We start from the raw sequence: 17,447 nt of genomic DNA on the forward strand, positions 1-17,447 counted from the left end.
CTTAGTTAGTATTCTGCGGGGTTGGAGTCTGGTGTTGGTCTTAGTTAGGATATTGTGGGGTTGGAGTCTGCTGTTGGTTTTAGTTAAGACACTGTGGGGTTGGAGTCTGCTATTGGTCTTAGTTAGGATACTGTGGGGTTGGAGTCTGCTATTGGTTTTAATTAAGACACCGTGGGGTTGGAGTCTGCTATTGGTCTTAGCTAGGATACTGTGGGTTTGGAGTCTGCTATTGGTCTTAATTAAGACACTGTGGGGTTGGAGTCTGCTATTGGTCTTAGTTAGGTACAGTTGGGGTTGAGTCTGATGTTGGTCTTATTTAGGACACTGTGGGGTTGGAGTCTGCTATTGGTCTTAGTTAAGACACTGTGGGGTTGGAGTCTGCTATTGGTCTTAGTTAGGACACTGTGGGGTTGGAGTCTGGTGTTGGTCTGAGTTAGGATACTTTAGGGTTGCAGTCTGGTGCTGGTCTTAGTTAGGATACTGTGGGGTTGGAGTCTGGTGTTGGTCTTAGTTAGGACACTGTGGGGTTGGAGTCTGGTGTTGGTCTGAGTTAGGATACTTTAGGGTTGCAGTCTGGTGTTGGTCTTAGTTAGGATACTGTGGGGTTGGAGTCTGGTGTAGGTCTTAGTTAATTAAGACACTGTGAGGTTGGGGTCTGATATTGGTCTTAGTTAAGACACTGGGGATGGAGTCTGCTATCGGTCTTAGTTAGGACACTGTGAGGTTGGAGTCTGCTGTTGGTCTTAGTTAGGACACTGTGGGGTTGGAGTCTTCTATTGGTCTTAGTTAGGACACTGTGGGGTTGGAGTCTTCTATTGGTCTTAGTTAGGACACTGTGAGGTTGGAGTCTGCTGGTGGTCTTAATTAAGACACTGTGGGGTTGGAGTCTGCTGTTGGTCCTAATTAGGAAACGGTGATTTGGAATCTGCTGTTGGTCTTAGTTAGTATTCTGCGGGGTTGGAGTCTGGTGTTGGTCTTAGTTAGGATATTGTGGGGTTGGAGTCTGCTGTTGGTCTTAGTTAGGATACTGTGGGGTTGGAGTCTGCTGTTGGTCTTAGTTAGGATACTGTGGGGTTGGAGTCTGCTGTTGGTCTTAGTTAGGATATTGTGGGGTTGGAGTCTGGTGTTGGTCTTAGTTAGGATATTGTGGGGTTGGAGTCTGCTGTTGGTCTTAGTTAGGACACTGTGGGGTTGGAGTCTGCTATTGGTCTTAGTTAGGACACTGTGGGGTTGGAGTCTGCTATTGGTCTTAGTTAGGACACTGCGGGGTTGGAGTCTGCTATTGGTCTTAGTTAGGACACTGTGAGGTTGGAGTCTGCTGTTGGTCTTAATTAAGACACTGTGGGGTTGGAGTCTGCTGTTGGTCCTAATTAGGAAACGGTGATTTGGAATCTGCTGTTGGTCTTAGTTAGTATTCTGCGGGGTTGGAGTCTGGTGTTGGTCTTAGTTAGGATATTGTGGGGTTGGAGTCTGCTGTTGGTCTTAGTTAAGACACTGTGGGGTTGGAGTCTGCTATTGGTCTTAGTTAGGATACTGTGGGGTTGGAGTCTGCTATTGGTTTTAATTAAGACACTGTGGGGTTGGAGTCTGCTATTGGTCTTAGCTAGGATACTGTGGGTTTGGAGTCTGCTATTGGTCTTAATTAAGACACTGTGGGGTTGGAGTCTGCTATTGGTCTTAGTTAGGTACAGTTGGGGTTGAGTCTGATGTTGGTCTTATTTAGGACACTGTGGGGTTGGAGTCTGCTATTGGTCTTAGTTAAGACACTGTGGGGTTGGAGTCTGCTATTGGTCTTAGTTAGGACACTGTGGGGTTGGAGTCTGGTGTTGGTCTGAGTTAGGATACTTTAGGTTGCAGTCTGGTGCTGGTCTTAGTTAGGATACTGTGGGGTTGGAGTCTGGTGTTGGTCTTAGTTAGGACACTGTGGGGTTGGAGTCTGGTGTTGGTCTGAGTTAGGATACTTTAGGTTGCAGTCTGGTGTTGGTCTTAGTTAGGATACTGTGGGGTTGGAGTCTGGTGTTGGTCTTAGTTAATTAAGACACTGTGATGTTGAGGTCTGCTATTGGTCTTAGTTAAGACACTGGGGATGGAGTCTGCTATCGGTCTTAGTTAGGACACTGTGAGGTTGGAGTCTGCTGTTGGTCTTAGTTAGGACACTGTGGGGTTGGAGTCTTCTATTGGTCTTAGTTAGGACACTGTGGGGTTGGAGTCTTCTATTGGTCTTAGTTAGGACACTGTGAGGTTGGAGTCTGCTGGTGGTCTTAATTAAGACACTGTGGGGTTGGAGTCTGCTGTTGGTCCTAATTAGGAAACGGTGATTTGGAATCTGCTGTTGGTCTTAGTTAGTATTCTGCGGGGTTGGAGTCTGGTGTTGGTCTTAGTTAGGTACAGTTGGGGTTGAGTCTGATGTTGGTCTTAATTAGGACACTGTGGGGGTTGGAGTCTGCTGTTGGTCTTAGTTAGGACACTGTGGAGGTTGGAGTCTGCTGTCTGTTGGTACAGTTGGGTTGAGTCTGGTGTTGGTCTTATTAGGTACAGTTGGGGTTGAGTCTGATGTTGGTCTTAATTAGGACACTGTGGGGTTGGAGTCTGCTATTGGTCTTAGTTAGGATACTGTGGGGTTGGAGTCTGCTGTTGGTCTTAGTTAGGATACTGTGGGGTTGGAGTCTGGTGTTGGTCTTAGTTAGGATATTGTGGGGTTGGAGTCTGCTGTTGGTCTTAGTTAGGATACTGTGGGGTTGGAGTCTGCTATTGGTCTTAGTTAGGATACTGTGGGGTTGGAGTCTGCTATTGGTCTTAATTAAGACACTGTGGGGTTGGAGTCTGCTATTGGTCTTAGTTAAGACACTGTGGGTTTGGAGTCTGCTGTTGGTCTTAGTTAGGACACTGTGGGGTTGGAGTCTGCTATTGGTCTTAATTAAGACACTGTGGGGTTGGAGTCTGCTATTGGTGTTAGTTAGGACACTGTGGGGTTGGAGTCTGCTATTGGTCTTAGTTAGGATACTGTGGGGTTGGAGTCTGCTGTTGGTCTTAGTTAGGATACTGTTGGGTTGGAGTCTGCTACTGGTCTTAATACTGTGGGGTTGGAGTCTGCTGTTGGTCTTAGTTAAGACACTGTGGGGTTGGAGTCTGCTATTGGTCTTAGTTAGGATACTGTGGGGTTGGTGTCTTGTGTTGGTCTTTGTTAGGATACTGTGGGGTTGGAATCTGCTGTTGATCGAAATTAAGACACTGTGGGGTTGGAGTCTGCTGTTGGTCTTAATTAAGACACTGGTGAGTTGGAGTCTGCTGTTGGTCCTAATTAGGAAACAGTGATTTGGAATCTGCTGTTGGTCTTAGTTAGTATTCTGCGGGGTTGGAGTCTGGTGTTGGTCTTAGTTAGGTACAGTTGGGGTTGAGTCTGATGTTGGTCTTAATTAGGACACTGTGGGGGTTGGAGTCTGCTGTTGGTCTTAGTTAGGACACTGTGGAGGTTGGAGTCTGCTGTCTAGCTTCGTTAGGATACAGTTGGGGTTGAGTCTGGTGTTGGTCTTAATTACGACACTGTGAGGTTGGAGTCTGCTGTTGGTCTTAGTTAGGACACTGTGGGGTTGGAGTCTGGTGTTTGTCTTAGTTAGGAAACTGTGGGGTTGGAGTCTGGTGTTGGGTCTTAGTTAGGACACTGCGGGGTTGGAGTCTGGTGTTGGTCTTAGTAAGGACACTGTGGGGTTGGAGTCTGCTATTGGTTTTAATTAAGAGACTGTGAGGTTGGAGTCTGCTGTTGGTCTTAGTTAGGACACTGTGGGGTTGGAGTCTGAAGTTTGTCTTAGTTAGGAAACTGTGGGGTTGGAGTCTGGTGTTGGGTCTGAGTTAGGACACTGTGGGGTTGGAGTCTGCAGTTTGTCTTAATTAAGACACTGTGAGGTTTGAGTCTGCGATTAGTCTTAGTTAGGACAATGTGGGGTTGGAGTCTGCTGTCTAGCTTAGTTTGGATAAGGTTGGGTTTGAGTCTGCTTTTGGTCTTAATTAGGACACAACGGGTTTGGAGTCTGGCAATGGTCTTAGTTAGGAATTATGTGGAGTTGGAATCAGCTGTTGGTCTTAGATAGGATACTATGGGGTTGGAGTCTGCTATTGGTCTTACTTAAGACACTGTGGGGTTGGAGTCTGGTGTTGGTCTGAGTTAGGATACTGTGGGGTTGGAGTCTGGTGTTGGTCTTAGTTAATTAAGACACTGTGAGGTTGGGGTCTGCTATTGGTCTTAGTTAAGACACTGGGGGTGGAGTCTACTATTGGTCTTAGTTAGGACACTGTGAGGTTGGAGTCTGCTGTTGGTCTTAGTTAAGACACTGTGAGGTTGGAGTCTGCTATTGGTCTTAGTTAGGAAACTGTGGGGTTGGAGTCTGCTATTGGTCTTAGTTAGGACACTGCAGGGTTGGAGTCTGCTATTGGTCTTAGTTAGGACACTGTGGGGTTGGAGTCTTCTATTGGTCTTAGTTAGGAAACTGTGGGGTTGGAGTCTGCTATTGGTCTTAGTTAGGACACTGCGGGGTTGGAGTCTGCTATTGGTCTTAGTTAGGACACTGTGGGGTTGGAGTCTTCTATTGGTCTTAGTTAGGATACTGTGGGGTTGGAGTCTGCTGTTGGTCTTAGTTTGGATACTGTGGGTTGGAGTCTCTCACTGGTCTTAGTTAGGACACTGTGGGGTTTGAGTCTGCTGTTAGTCTTAGTTAGGATACTGTGGGGTTGGAGTCTGCTGTTGGTCTTAGTTAGGACACTGTGGGGTTGGAGTCTGCTGTTGGTCTTAGTTAGGATACTGTGGGTTGGAGTCTGCTGTTGGTCTTAGTTAGGATACTATGGGTTGGAGTCTGCTGTTAGACCCCCATCATTACTGTCTGTAAGAGAGGAGAGAGACACCCATCATTACTGTGCGTTAGAGAGGAGAAAGACACCCATCATTACTGTCAGAGAGGAGAGACACCCATCATTACTGTCTGTTAGAGAGGAGACAGACACCCGTCATTACTCTCTGTTAGAGAGGAGCGATACACCCATGATTACTGTCTGTAAGAGAGGAGAGACACCCATCATTACTGTGGGTTAGAGAGGAGAGACACCCATCATTACTGTCTGTTAGAGAGGAGAGAGACCCATCATTACTGTCTGTTAGAGAGGAGACAGACACCCATGTGGGTTAGAGAGGAGAAACACCCATCATTACTGTCTGTAAGAGAGGAGAGAGACACCCATGATTACTGTCTGTTAGAGAGGAGAGAGACACCCATCATTACTGTCTGTTAGAGAGGAGAGAGACACCCATCATTACTGTCTGTTAGAGAGGAGAGAGACACCCATCATTACTGTCTGTTAGAGAGGAGAGACACCCATCATTACTGTCTGTTAGAGAGGAGAGACACCCATCATTACTGTCTGTTAGAGAGGAGAGACACCCATCATTACTATCTGTTAGAGAGGAGAGACACCCATCATTACTGTCTGTTAGAGAGGAGAGACACCCATCATTACTATCTGTTAGAGAGGAGAGAGACCCATCAGCACTGTCTGTTAGAGAGGAGAGACCCATCAGTACTGTCTGTTAGAGAGGAGAGAGACACCCATCATTACTGTCTGTTAGAGAGGAGAGACACCCATCATTACTATCTGTTAGAGAGAGAGAGACACCCATCATTACTGTCTGTTAGAGAGGAGAGACACCCATCATTACTGTCTGTTAGAGAGGAGAAAGACACCCATCATTACTGTGCGTTAGAGAGAGAGAGACACCCATCATTACTGTATGTTAGATTGGAGAGAGACTCCAATCATTACTGTGCGTTAGAGAGGAGAGAGACACCCATCATTACTGTCTGTTAGAGAGGAGAGACACCCATCATAACTGTCTGTTAGAGAGGAGAGACACCCATCATTACTGTCTGTTAGAGAGGAGAGACACCCATCATTACTGTCTGTTAGAGAGGAGAGACACCCATCATTACTGTCTGTTAGAGAGGAGAGACACCCATCATTACTGTCTGTTAGAGAGGAGAGACACCCATCATTACTGTCTGTTAGAGAGGAGAGACACCCATCATTACTGTCTGTTAGAGAGGAGAGACACCCATCATTACTGTCTGTTAGAGAGGAGAGACACCCATCATTACTGTCTGTTAGAGAGGAGAGAGACACCCATCATAACTGTCTGTTAGAGAGGAGAGAGACACCCATCATTACTGTATGTTAGATTGGAGAGAGACTCCAATCATTACTATCTGTTAGAGAGGAGAGAGACACCCATCATTACTGTCTGTTAGAGAGGAGAGACACCCATCATTACTATCTGTTAGAGAGGAGAGACACCCATCATTACTATCTGTTAGAGAGGAGAGAGACCCATCAGCACTGTCTGTTAGAGAGGAGAGACCCATCAGTACTGTCTGTTAGGGAGGGAGAGACACCCATCATTACTGTCTGTTAGAGAGGAGAGACACCCATCATTACTGTCTGTTAGAGAGGAGAGAGACACCCATCATTACTGTCTGTTAGAGAGGAGAGACACCCATCATTACTGTCTGTTAGAGAGGAGAGACACCCATCATAACTGTCTGTTGGAGAGGAGAGAGACACCCATCATAACTGTCTGTTAGAGAGGAGAGAGACACCCATCATTACTGTATGTTAGATTGGAGAGAGACTCCAATCATTACTATCTGTTAGAGAGGAGAGAGACACCCATCATTACTGTCTGTTAGAGAGGAGAGACACCCATCATTACTATCTGTTAGAGAGGAGAGACACCCATCATTACTGTCTGTTAGAGAGGAGAGACACCCATCATTACTGTCTGTTAGAGAGGAGAGACACCCATCATTACTGTCTGTTAGAGAGGAGAGAGACACCAATCATTACTGTCTGTTAGAGAGGAGTGAGACACCCATCATTACTGTATGTGAGATTGGAGAGAGACTCCAATAATTACTGTCTGTTAGAGAGAGAGAGACACCCATCATTACTGTCTGTTAGAGAGAGAGAGACACCCATCATTACTGTCTGTTAGAGAGGAGAGAGACCCATCATTACTGTCTGTTAGAGAGAGAGACACCCATCATTACTGTCTGTTAGAGAGGAGAGAGACACCCATCATTACTGTCTGTTAGAGAGGAGAGAGACACCCATCATTACTGTGCGTTAGAGAGGAGAGAGACACCCATCATTACTGTATGTCTGTTAGATTGGAGAGAGACCCAATAATTACTGTGCGTCATTAGTGGGTTAGAGAGAGACACCCATCATTACTGTCTGTTAGAGAGAGAGACACCCATCATTACTGTCTGTTAGAGAGGAGAGACACCCATCATTACTGTCTGTTAGAGAGGAGAGACACCCATCATTACTGTCTGTTAGAGAGGAGAGAGACACCCATCATTACTGTCTGTTAGAGAGGAGAGAGACACCCATCATTACTGTCTGTTAGAGAGGAGAGAGACACCCATCATTACTGTCTGTTAGAGAGGAGAGAGACACCCATCATTACTGTCTGTTAGAGAGGAGAGACACCCATCATTACTGTCTGTTAGAGAGGAGAGACACCCATCATTACTGTCTGTTAGAGAGGAGAGAGACACCCATCATTACTGTCTGTTAGAGAGGAGAGAGACACCCATCATTACTGTCTGTTAGAGAGGAGAGACACCCATCATTACTGTCTGTTAGAGAGGAGAGAGACACCCATCATTACTGTCTGTTAGAGAGGAGAGACACCCATCATTACTGTCTGTTAGAGAGGAGAGAGACACCCATCATTACTGTCTGTTAGAGAGGAGAGAGACACCCATCATAACTGTCTGTTAGAGAGGAGAGAGACACCCATCATTACTATCTGTTAGAGAGGAAAGAGACACCCATCATTACTGTGGGTTAGAGAGGAGAGACACCCATCATTACTGTATGTTAGAGAGGAGAGAGACACCCATCATTACTATCTGTTAGAGAGGAGAGACACCCATCATTACTGTCTGTTAGAGACGAGAGAGACACCCATCATTACTGTATGTTAGAGAGGAGAGAGACACCCATCATTACTATCTGTTAGAGGAGAGAGACACCAATCATTACTATCTGTTAGAGAGGAGAGAGACACCCATCATTACTGTCTGTTAGAGAGGAGAGAGACACCCATAATTACTGTCTGTTAGAGAGAGAGAGAGAGAGAGACACCCATCATTACTGTCTGTTAGAGAGGAGAGACACCCATCATTACTGTCTGTTATCATTACTGTCTGTTAGAGAGGAGAGAGACACCCATCATTACTGTCTCATTACTGTCTGTAGAGAGAGAGAGACACCCATCATTACTGTCTGTTTGAGAGGAGAGACACCCATCATTACTGTCTGTTAGAGAGGAGAGAGACACCCATCATTACTGTATGTTAGAGAGGAGAGAGACACCCATCATAACTGTCTGTTAGAGAGGAGAGAGACACCCATCATTACTATCTGTTAGAGGAGAGAGACACCCATCATTACTGTCTGTTAGAGAGGAGAGACACCCATCATTACTGTCTGTTAGAGAGGAGAGAGACACCCATCATTACTGTATGTTAGAGAGGAGAGAGACACCCATCATTACTGTCTGTTAGAGAGAGAGAGACACCCATCATTACTGTCTGTTAGAGAGAGAGAGACACCATCATCATTACTGTCTGAGAGAGACACCCATCATTACTATCTGTTAGAGAGTAGAGACACCCATCATTACTGTCTGTTAGAGAGGAGAAAGACACCCATCATTACTGTATGTTAGATTGGAGAGAGACTCCAATCATTACTGTCTGTTAGAGAGGAGAGAGACACCCATCATTACTGTATGTTAGATTGGAGAGAGACTCCAATCATTACTGTGCGTTAGAGAGTAGAGAGACACCCATCATTACTGTCTGTAAGAGAGAGAGAGACACCCATCATTACTGTCTGTTAGAGAGGAGAGACACCCATCATTACTGTCTGTTAGAGAGGAGAGACACCCATCATTACTGTCTGTTAGAGAGGAGAGACACCCATCATTACTGTCTGTTAGAGAGGAGAGACACCCATCATTACTGTCTGTTAGATTGGAGAGAGACTCCAATCATTACTGTCCGTTAGAGAGGAGAGAGACACCCATCATTACTATCTGTTAGAGGAGAGAGACACCCATCATTACTATCTGTTAGAGAGGAGAGACACCCATCATTACTGTCTGTTAGAGAGTAGAGAGACACCCATCATTACTGTCTGTTAGAGAGGAGAGACACCCATCATTACTGTCTGTTAGAGAGGAGAGAGACACCCATCATTACTGTCTGTTAGAGAGGAGAGAGACACCATCATTACTGTCTGTTAGAGAGGAGTGAGACACCCATCATTACTGTATGTGAGATTGGAGAGAGACTCCAATAATTACTGTGCGTTAGAGAGGAGACAGACACCCGTCATTACTGTCTGTTAGAGAGGAGAGAGACACCCATCATTACTGTGGGTTAGAGAGGAGAGACACCCATCATTACTGTGGGTTAGAGAGGAGAGACACCCATCATTACTGTCTGTTAGAGAGGAGAGAGACACCCATCATTACTGTGGGTTAGAGAGGAGAGAGACACCCATCATTACTGTGGGTTAGAGAGGAGAGACACCCATCATTACTGTCTGTTAGAGAGAGAGAGACACCCATCATTACTGTCTGTTAGAGAGGAGAGACACCCATCATTACTGTCTGTTAGAGAGGAGAGACACCCATCATTACTGTCTATTAGGGAGGAGAGACACCCATCATTACTGTCTGTTAGAGAGGAGAGACACCCATCATAACTGTCTGAGAGGAGAGACACCCATCATTACTGTCTGTTAGAGAGGAGAGACACCCATCATTACTCTCTGTGAGAGAGGAGAGAGACACCCATCATTACTGTATGTGAGATTGGAGAGAGACTCCAATAATTACTGTGCGTTAGAGAGGAGAGAGACACCCGTCATTACTGTCTGTTAGAGAGGAGAGAGACACCCATCATAACTGTCTGTTAGAGGAGAGAGACACCCATCATTACTATCTGTTAGAGAGGAGAGACACCCATCATTACTGTCTGTTAGAGAGGAGAGACACCCATCATTACTGTCTGTTAGAGAGAGAGACACCCATCATTACTGTCTGTTAGAGAGAGAGACACCCATCATTACTGTCTGTTAGAGAGGAGAGACACCCATCATTACTGTCTGTTAGAGAGGAGAGAGACACCCATCATTACTGTCTGTTAGAGAGAGACACCCATCATTACTATCTGTTAGAGAGAGAGAGACACCCATCATTACTGTCTGTTAGAGAGGAGAGACACCCATCATTACTGTGGGTTAGAGAGGAGAGAGACACCCATCATTACTGTCTGTTAGAGAGAGGAGAGACACCCATCATTACTGTCGGTTAGAGAGGAGAGACACCCATCATTACTGTCTGTTAGAGAGGAGAGACACCCATCATTACTGTCTGTTAGAGAGGAGAGAGACACCCATCATTACTGTCTGTTAGAGAGGAGAGAGACACCCATCATTACTGTCTGTTAGAGGAGAGACACCCATCATTACTGTGGGTTAGAGAGGAGAGACACCCATCATTACTGTATGTTAGAGAGGAGAGAGACACCCATCATTACTGTCTGTTAGAGAGGAGAGACACCCATCATTACTGTCTGTTAGAGAGGAGAGAGACACCCATCATTACTGTATGTTAGAGAGGAGAGAGACACCCATCATAACTGTCTGTTAGAGAGGAGAGAGACACCCATCATTACTATCTGTTAGAGACACCCATCATTACTGTCTGTTAGAGAGGAGAGACACCCATCATTACTATCTGTTAGAGAGGAGAGACACCCATCATTACTGTCTGTTAGAGAGGAGAGACACCCATCATTACTGTCTGTTAGAGAGGAGAGGAGAGACACCCATCATTACTGTCTGTTAGAGAGAGAGAGACACCCATCATTACTGTCTGTTAGAGAGGAGAGAGACACCCATCATTACTGTATGTTAGATTGGAGAGAGACTCCAATCATTACTGTGCGTTAGAGAGGAGTGAGACACCCATCATTACTGTATGTTAGATTGGAGAGAGACTCCAATCATTACTGTGCGTTAGAGAGGAGACAGACACCCATCATTACTGTCTGTTAGAGAGGAGAGAGACACCCATCATTACTGTCTGTTAGAGAGGAGAGACACCCATCATTACTGTCTGTTAGAGAGGAGAGACACCCATCATTACTGTCTGTTAGAGAGGAGAGAGACACCCATCATTACTGTCTGTTTGAGAGGAGAGACACCCATCATTACTGTCTGTTAGAGACTGTCTGTTAGAGAGAGAGACACCCATCATTACTGTCTGTTAGAGAGGAGAGAGACACCCATCATTACTGTCTGTTAGAGAGAGAGAGACACCCATCATTACTGTCTGTTAGAGAGGAGAGACACCCATCATTACTGTCTGTTAGAGAGGAGAGACACCCATCATTACTGTCTGTTAGAGAGGAGAGACACCCATCATTACTGTCTGTTAGAGAGGAGAGAGACACCCATCATTACTGTCTGTTAGAGAGGAGAGACACCCATCATTACTGTCTGTTATCTGTTAGAGAGAGAGACACCCATCATTACTGTCTGTTAGAGAGAGAGAGAGACACCCATCATTACTGTCTGTTAGAGAGGAGAGAGACACCCATCATTACTGTCTGTTAGAGACACCCATCATTACTGTCTGTTAGAGAGAGAGACACCCATCATTACTGTCTGTTAGAGAGGAGAGAGACCCATCATTACTGTCTGTTAGAGAGGAGAGACACCCATCATTACTGTATCTGTCTGTTAGAGAGGAGAGAGAGACACCCATCATTACTGTCTGTTAGAGAGGAGAGACACCCATCATTACTGTCTGTTAGAGAGGAGAGAGACACCCATCATTACTGTCTGTTAGAGAGGAGAGACACCCATCATTACTGTCTGTTAGAGAGAGAGAGACACCCATCATTACTGTCTGTTAGAGAGAGGAGAGACACCCATCATTACTATCTGTTAGAGAGAGAGAGACACCCATCATTACTGTCTGTTAGAGAGAGAGAGACACCCATCATTACTGTCTGTTAGAGAGAGAGAGACACCCATCATTACTGTCTGTTAGAGAGGAGAGACACCCATCATTACTGTCTGTTAGAGAGAGAGAGACACCCATCATTACTGTCTGTTAGAGAGGAGAGACACCCATCATTACTGTCTGTTAGAGAGGAGAGACACCCATCATTACTGTCTGTTAGAGAGGAGAGAGACACCCATCATTACTGTCTGTTAGAGAGGAGAGACACCCATCATTACTGTATCTGTTAGAGGAGAGAGACACCCATCATTACTGTCTGTTAGAGAGAGAGAGACACCCATCATTACTGTCTGTTAGAGAGAGAGAGAGACACCCATCATTACTGTCTGTTAGAGAGAGAGAGACACCCATCATTACTGTCTGTTAGAGAGGAGAGACACCCATCATTACTGTTCATGTTACTGTCTGTTAGAGAGGAGAGACACCCATCATTACTGTCTGTTAGAGAGGAGAGACACCCATCATTACTGTCTGTTAGAGAGAGAGAGACACCCATCATTACTGTCTGTTAGAGAGGAGAGAGACACCCATCATTACTGTCTGTTAGAGAGGAGAGACACCCATCATTACTGTCTGTTAGAGAGGAGAGATCACACTGTCACCCATCATTACTGTCTGTAAGAGAGGAGAGAGACACCCATCATTACTGTCTGTTAGAGAGGAGAGACACCCATCATTACTGTCTGTTAGAGAGGAGAGACACCCATCATTACTGTCTGTTAGAGAGGAGAGAGACACCCATCATTACTGTCTGTTAGAGAGAGAGAGACACCCATCATTACTGTCTGTTAGAGAGGAGAGACACCCATCATTACTGTCTGTTAGAGAGGAGAGAGACACCCATCATTACTGTCTGTTAGAGAGAGAGACACCCATCATTACTATCTGTTAGAGAGAGAGACACCCATCATTACTGTCTGTTAGAGAGGAGAGACACCCATCATTACTGTCTGTTAGAGAGGAGAGACACCCATCATTACTGTCTGTTAGAGAGGAGAGAGTTAGAGAGACACCCATCATTACTGTCTGTTAGAGAGGAGAGACACCCATCATTACTGTCTGTTAGAGGAGAGAGACACCCATCATTACTGTCTGTTAGAGAGGAGAGAGACACCCATCATTACTGTCTGTTAGAGAGAGAGAGACACCATCATCATTACTGTCTGTTAGTCTGTTAGGAGAGACACCCATCATTACTGTCTGTTAGAGAGGAGAGACACCCATCATTACTGTCTGTTAGAGAGGAGAGACACCCATCATTACTGTCTGTTAGAGAGGAGAGACACCCATCATTACTGTCTGTTAGAGAGGAGAGACACCCATCATTACTGTCTGTTAGAGAGGAGAGACCCATCATTACTGTCTGTTAGAGAGTCTGTTAGAGAGACACCCATCATTACTGTCTGTTATCTGTTAGAGGAGAGACACCCATCATTACTGTCTGTTAGAGAGGAGAGACACCCATCATTACTGTCTGTTAGAGAGGAGAGACACCCATCATTACTGTCTGTTAGAGAGGAGAGACACCCATCATTACTGTCTGTTAGAGAGGAGAGACACCCATCATTACTGTTAGAGAGGAGAGAGACACCCATCATTACTGTCTGTTAGAGAGGAGAGACACCCATCATTACTATCTGTTAGAGAGGAGAGACACACCCATCATTACTGTCTGTTAGAGAGAGAGAGACACCCATCATTACTGTCTGTTAGAGAGAGAGAGACACCCATCATTACTGTCTGTTAGAGAGGAGAGACACCCATCATTACTAGAGAGGAGAGACACCCATCATTACTGTCTGTTAGAGAGGAGAGACACCCATCATTACTGTCTGAGAGAGACACCCATCATTACTGTCTGTTAGAGACAGAGACACCCATCATTACTGTCTGTTAGAGAGGAGAGACACCCATCATTACTGTCTGTTAGAGAGGAGAGACACCCATCATTACTGTCTGTTAGAGAGGAGAGACACCCATCATTACTGTCTGTTAGAGAGGAGAGACACCCATCATTACTGTCTGTTAGAGAGGAGAGACACCCATCATTACTATCTGTTAGAGAGAGGAGAGACACCCATACATGTCTGTTAGAGAGGAGAGACACCCATCATTACTGTCTGTTACTATCTGAGAGAGACACCCATCATTACTGTCTGTTAGAGAGAGAGAGACACCCATCATTACTGTCTGTTAGAGAGGAGAGAGACACCCATCATTACTGTCTGTTAGAGAGGAGAGACACCCATCATTACTGTCTGTTAGAGAGGAGAGACACCCATCATTACTGTCTGTTAGAGAGAGAGAGACCATCATCATTACTGTCTGTTAGAGAGGAGAGAGACTGAGAGAGACCCATCATTACTATCTGTTAGAGAGGAGAGAGACACCCATCATTACTGTCTGTTAGAGAGGAGAGACACCCATCATTACTATCTGTTAGAGAGGAGAGACACCCATCATTACTGTCTGTTAGAGAGGAGAGAGACCCATCAGCACTGTCTGTTAGAGAGGAGAGACCCATCAGTACTGTCTGTTAGAGAGTAGAGAGACACCCATCATTACTGTCTGTTAGAGAGGAGAGACACCCATCATTACTGTATGTTAGATTGGAGAGAGACTCCAATCATTACTGTGCGTTAGAGAGGAGAGACACCCATCATTACTGTCTGTTAGAGAGGAGAGACACCCATCATTACTGTCTGTTAGAGAGGAGAGACACCCATCATTACTGTCTGTTAGAGAGGAGAGACACCCATCATTACTGTCTGTTAGAGAGGAGAGACACCCATCATTACTGTCTGTTAGAGAGGAGAGACACCCATCATTACTGTCTGTTAGAGAGGAGAGACACCCATCATTACTGTCTGTTAGAGAGGAGAGACACCCATCATTACTGTCTGTTAGAGAGGAGAGAGACACCCATCATTACTGTCTGTTAGAGAGGAGAGACACCCATCATTACTGTCTGTTAGAGAGGAGAGACACCCATCATTACTGTCTGTTAGAGAGAGAGAGACACCCATCATTACTGTCTGTTAGAGAGGAGAGACACCCATCATTACTGTCTGTTAGAGAGGAGAGAGACACCCATCATTACTGTCTGTTAGAGAGGAGAGAGACACCCATCATTACTGTCTGTTAGAGAGGAGAGAGACACCCATCATTACTGTCTGTTAGAGAGGAGAGAGACACCCATCATTACTGTCTGTTAGAGAGGAGAGACACCCATCATTACTGTCTGTTAGAGAGGAGAGACACCCATCATTACTGTCTGTTAGAGAGGAGAGACACCCATCATTACTGTCTGTTAGAGAGAGAGAGACACCCATCATTACTGTCTGTTAGAGAGAGAGAGACACCCATCATTACTGTCTGTTAGAGAGGAGAGACACCCATCATTACTGTCTGTTAGAGAGGAGAGACACCCATCATTACTGTCTGTTAGAGAGGAGAGACACCCATCATTACTGTCTGTTAGAGAGAGAGACACCCATCATTACTGTCTGTTAGAGAGAGAGAGACACCCATCATTACTGTCTGTTAGAGAGGAGAGACACCCATCATTACTGTCTGTTAGAGAGGAGAGACACCCATCATTACTGTCTGTTAGAGAGGAGAGAGACACCCATCATTACTGTCTGTTAGAGAGAGAGAGACACCCATCATTAGAGAGGAGAGACACCCATCATTACTGTCTGTTAGAGAGGAGAGACACCCATCATTACTATCTGTTAGAGAGGAGAGACACCAATCATTACTATCTGTTAGAGAGGAGAGACACCCATCATTACTGTCTGTTAGAGAGGAGAGACACCCATCATTACTATCTGTTAGAGAGGAGAGACACCAATCATTACTATCTGTTAGAGAGGAGAGACACCCATCATTACTGTCTGTTAGAGAGGAGAGACACCCATCATTACTATCTGTTAGAGAGGAGAGACACCCATCATTACTATCTGTTAGAGAGGAGAGAGACCCATCAGCACTGTCTGTTAGAGAGGAGAGACCCATCAGTACTGTCTGTTAGAGAGTAGAGAGACACCCATCATTACTGTCTGTTAGAGAGGAGAGACACCCATCATTACTGTATGTTAGATTGGAGAGAGACTCCAATCATTACTGTCTGTTAGAGAGGAGAGACACCCATCATTACTGTCTGTTAGAGAGGAGAGAGACACCCATCATTACTGTCTGTTAGAGAGGAGAGACACCCATCATTACTGTCTGTTAGAGAGGAGAGACACCCATCATTACTGTCTGTTAGAGAGGAGAGAGACACCCATCATTACTGTCTGTTAGAGAGGAGAGACACCCATCATTACTGTCTGTTAGAGAGGAGAGAGACACCCATCATTACTGTATGTTAGAGAGGAGAGAGACACCCATCATTACTGTCTGTTAGAGAGGAGAGACACCCATCATTACTGTGTGTTAGAGAGGAGAGACACCCATCATTACTGTTTGTTAGAGAGTAGAGAGACACCCATCATTACTGTCTGTTAGAGAGGAGAGACACCCATCATTACTGTCTGTTAGAGAGGAGAGAGACACCCATCATTACTGTCTGTTAGAGAGGAGAGAGACACCCATCATTACTGTCTGTTAGAGAGGAGAGACACCCATCATTACTGTCTGTTAGAGAGGAGAGACACCCATCATTACTGTCTGTTAGAGAGGAGAGAGACACCCATCATTACTGTCTGTTAGAGAGGAGAGAGACACCCATCATTACTATCTGTTAGAGGAGAGAGACACCGATCATTACTATCTGTTAGAGAGGAGAGAGACACCCATCATTACTGTCTGTTAGAGAGGAGAGAGACACCCATCATTACTGTCTGTTAGAGAGGAGAGACACCCATCATTACTGTCTGTTAGAGAGGAGAGACACCCATCATTACTGTCTGTTAGAGAGGAGAGACACCCATCATTACTGTCTGTTAGAGAGGAGAGACACCCATCATTACTGTCTGTTAGAGAGGAGAGACACCCATCATTACTGTCTGTTAGAGGAGAGAGACACCCATCATTACTGTCTGTTAGAGAGGAGAGAGACACCCATCATTACTGTCTGTTAGAGAGGAGAGACACCCATCATTACTGTCTGTTAGAGAGGAGAGACACCCATCATTACTGTCTGTTAGAGAGAGAGAGACACCCATCATTACTGTCTGTTAGAGAGGAGAGACACCCATCATTACTGTCTGTTAGAGAGGAGAGACACCCATCATTACTGTCTGTTAGAGAGGAGAGAGACACCCATCATTACTGTCTGTTAGAGAGGAGAGAG

At 45.3% G+C, this 17,447-nt stretch overlaps 1 protein-coding gene and 1 long non-coding RNA gene across 20 annotated transcripts in view; both read left to right on the plus strand.

The window, feature by feature from the left end:
- Positions 1–17,447, plus strand: part of LOC118360900 (neurexin-1a-like) — an 819,333-nt gene that overhangs the window by 586,090 nt on the left and 215,796 nt on the right. The gene's annotated exons all lie outside the window — the stretch shown is intronic.
- LOC127909413 (uncharacterized) lies at positions 3,351–3,578 on the plus strand. Its single transcript, XR_008071056.1, has 3 exons — positions 3,351–3,382; positions 3,421–3,432; positions 3,473–3,578. It is a non-coding gene; the product is annotated as an uncharacterized LOC127909413 (long non-coding RNA).

The sequence above is a fragment of the Oncorhynchus keta genome, chromosome 2 (assembly GCF_023373465.1).
Source record: "Oncorhynchus keta strain PuntledgeMale-10-30-2019 chromosome 2, Oket_V2, whole genome shotgun sequence".
Classification (NCBI taxonomy): Eukaryota; Metazoa; Chordata; class Actinopteri; order Salmoniformes; family Salmonidae; genus Oncorhynchus; species Oncorhynchus keta.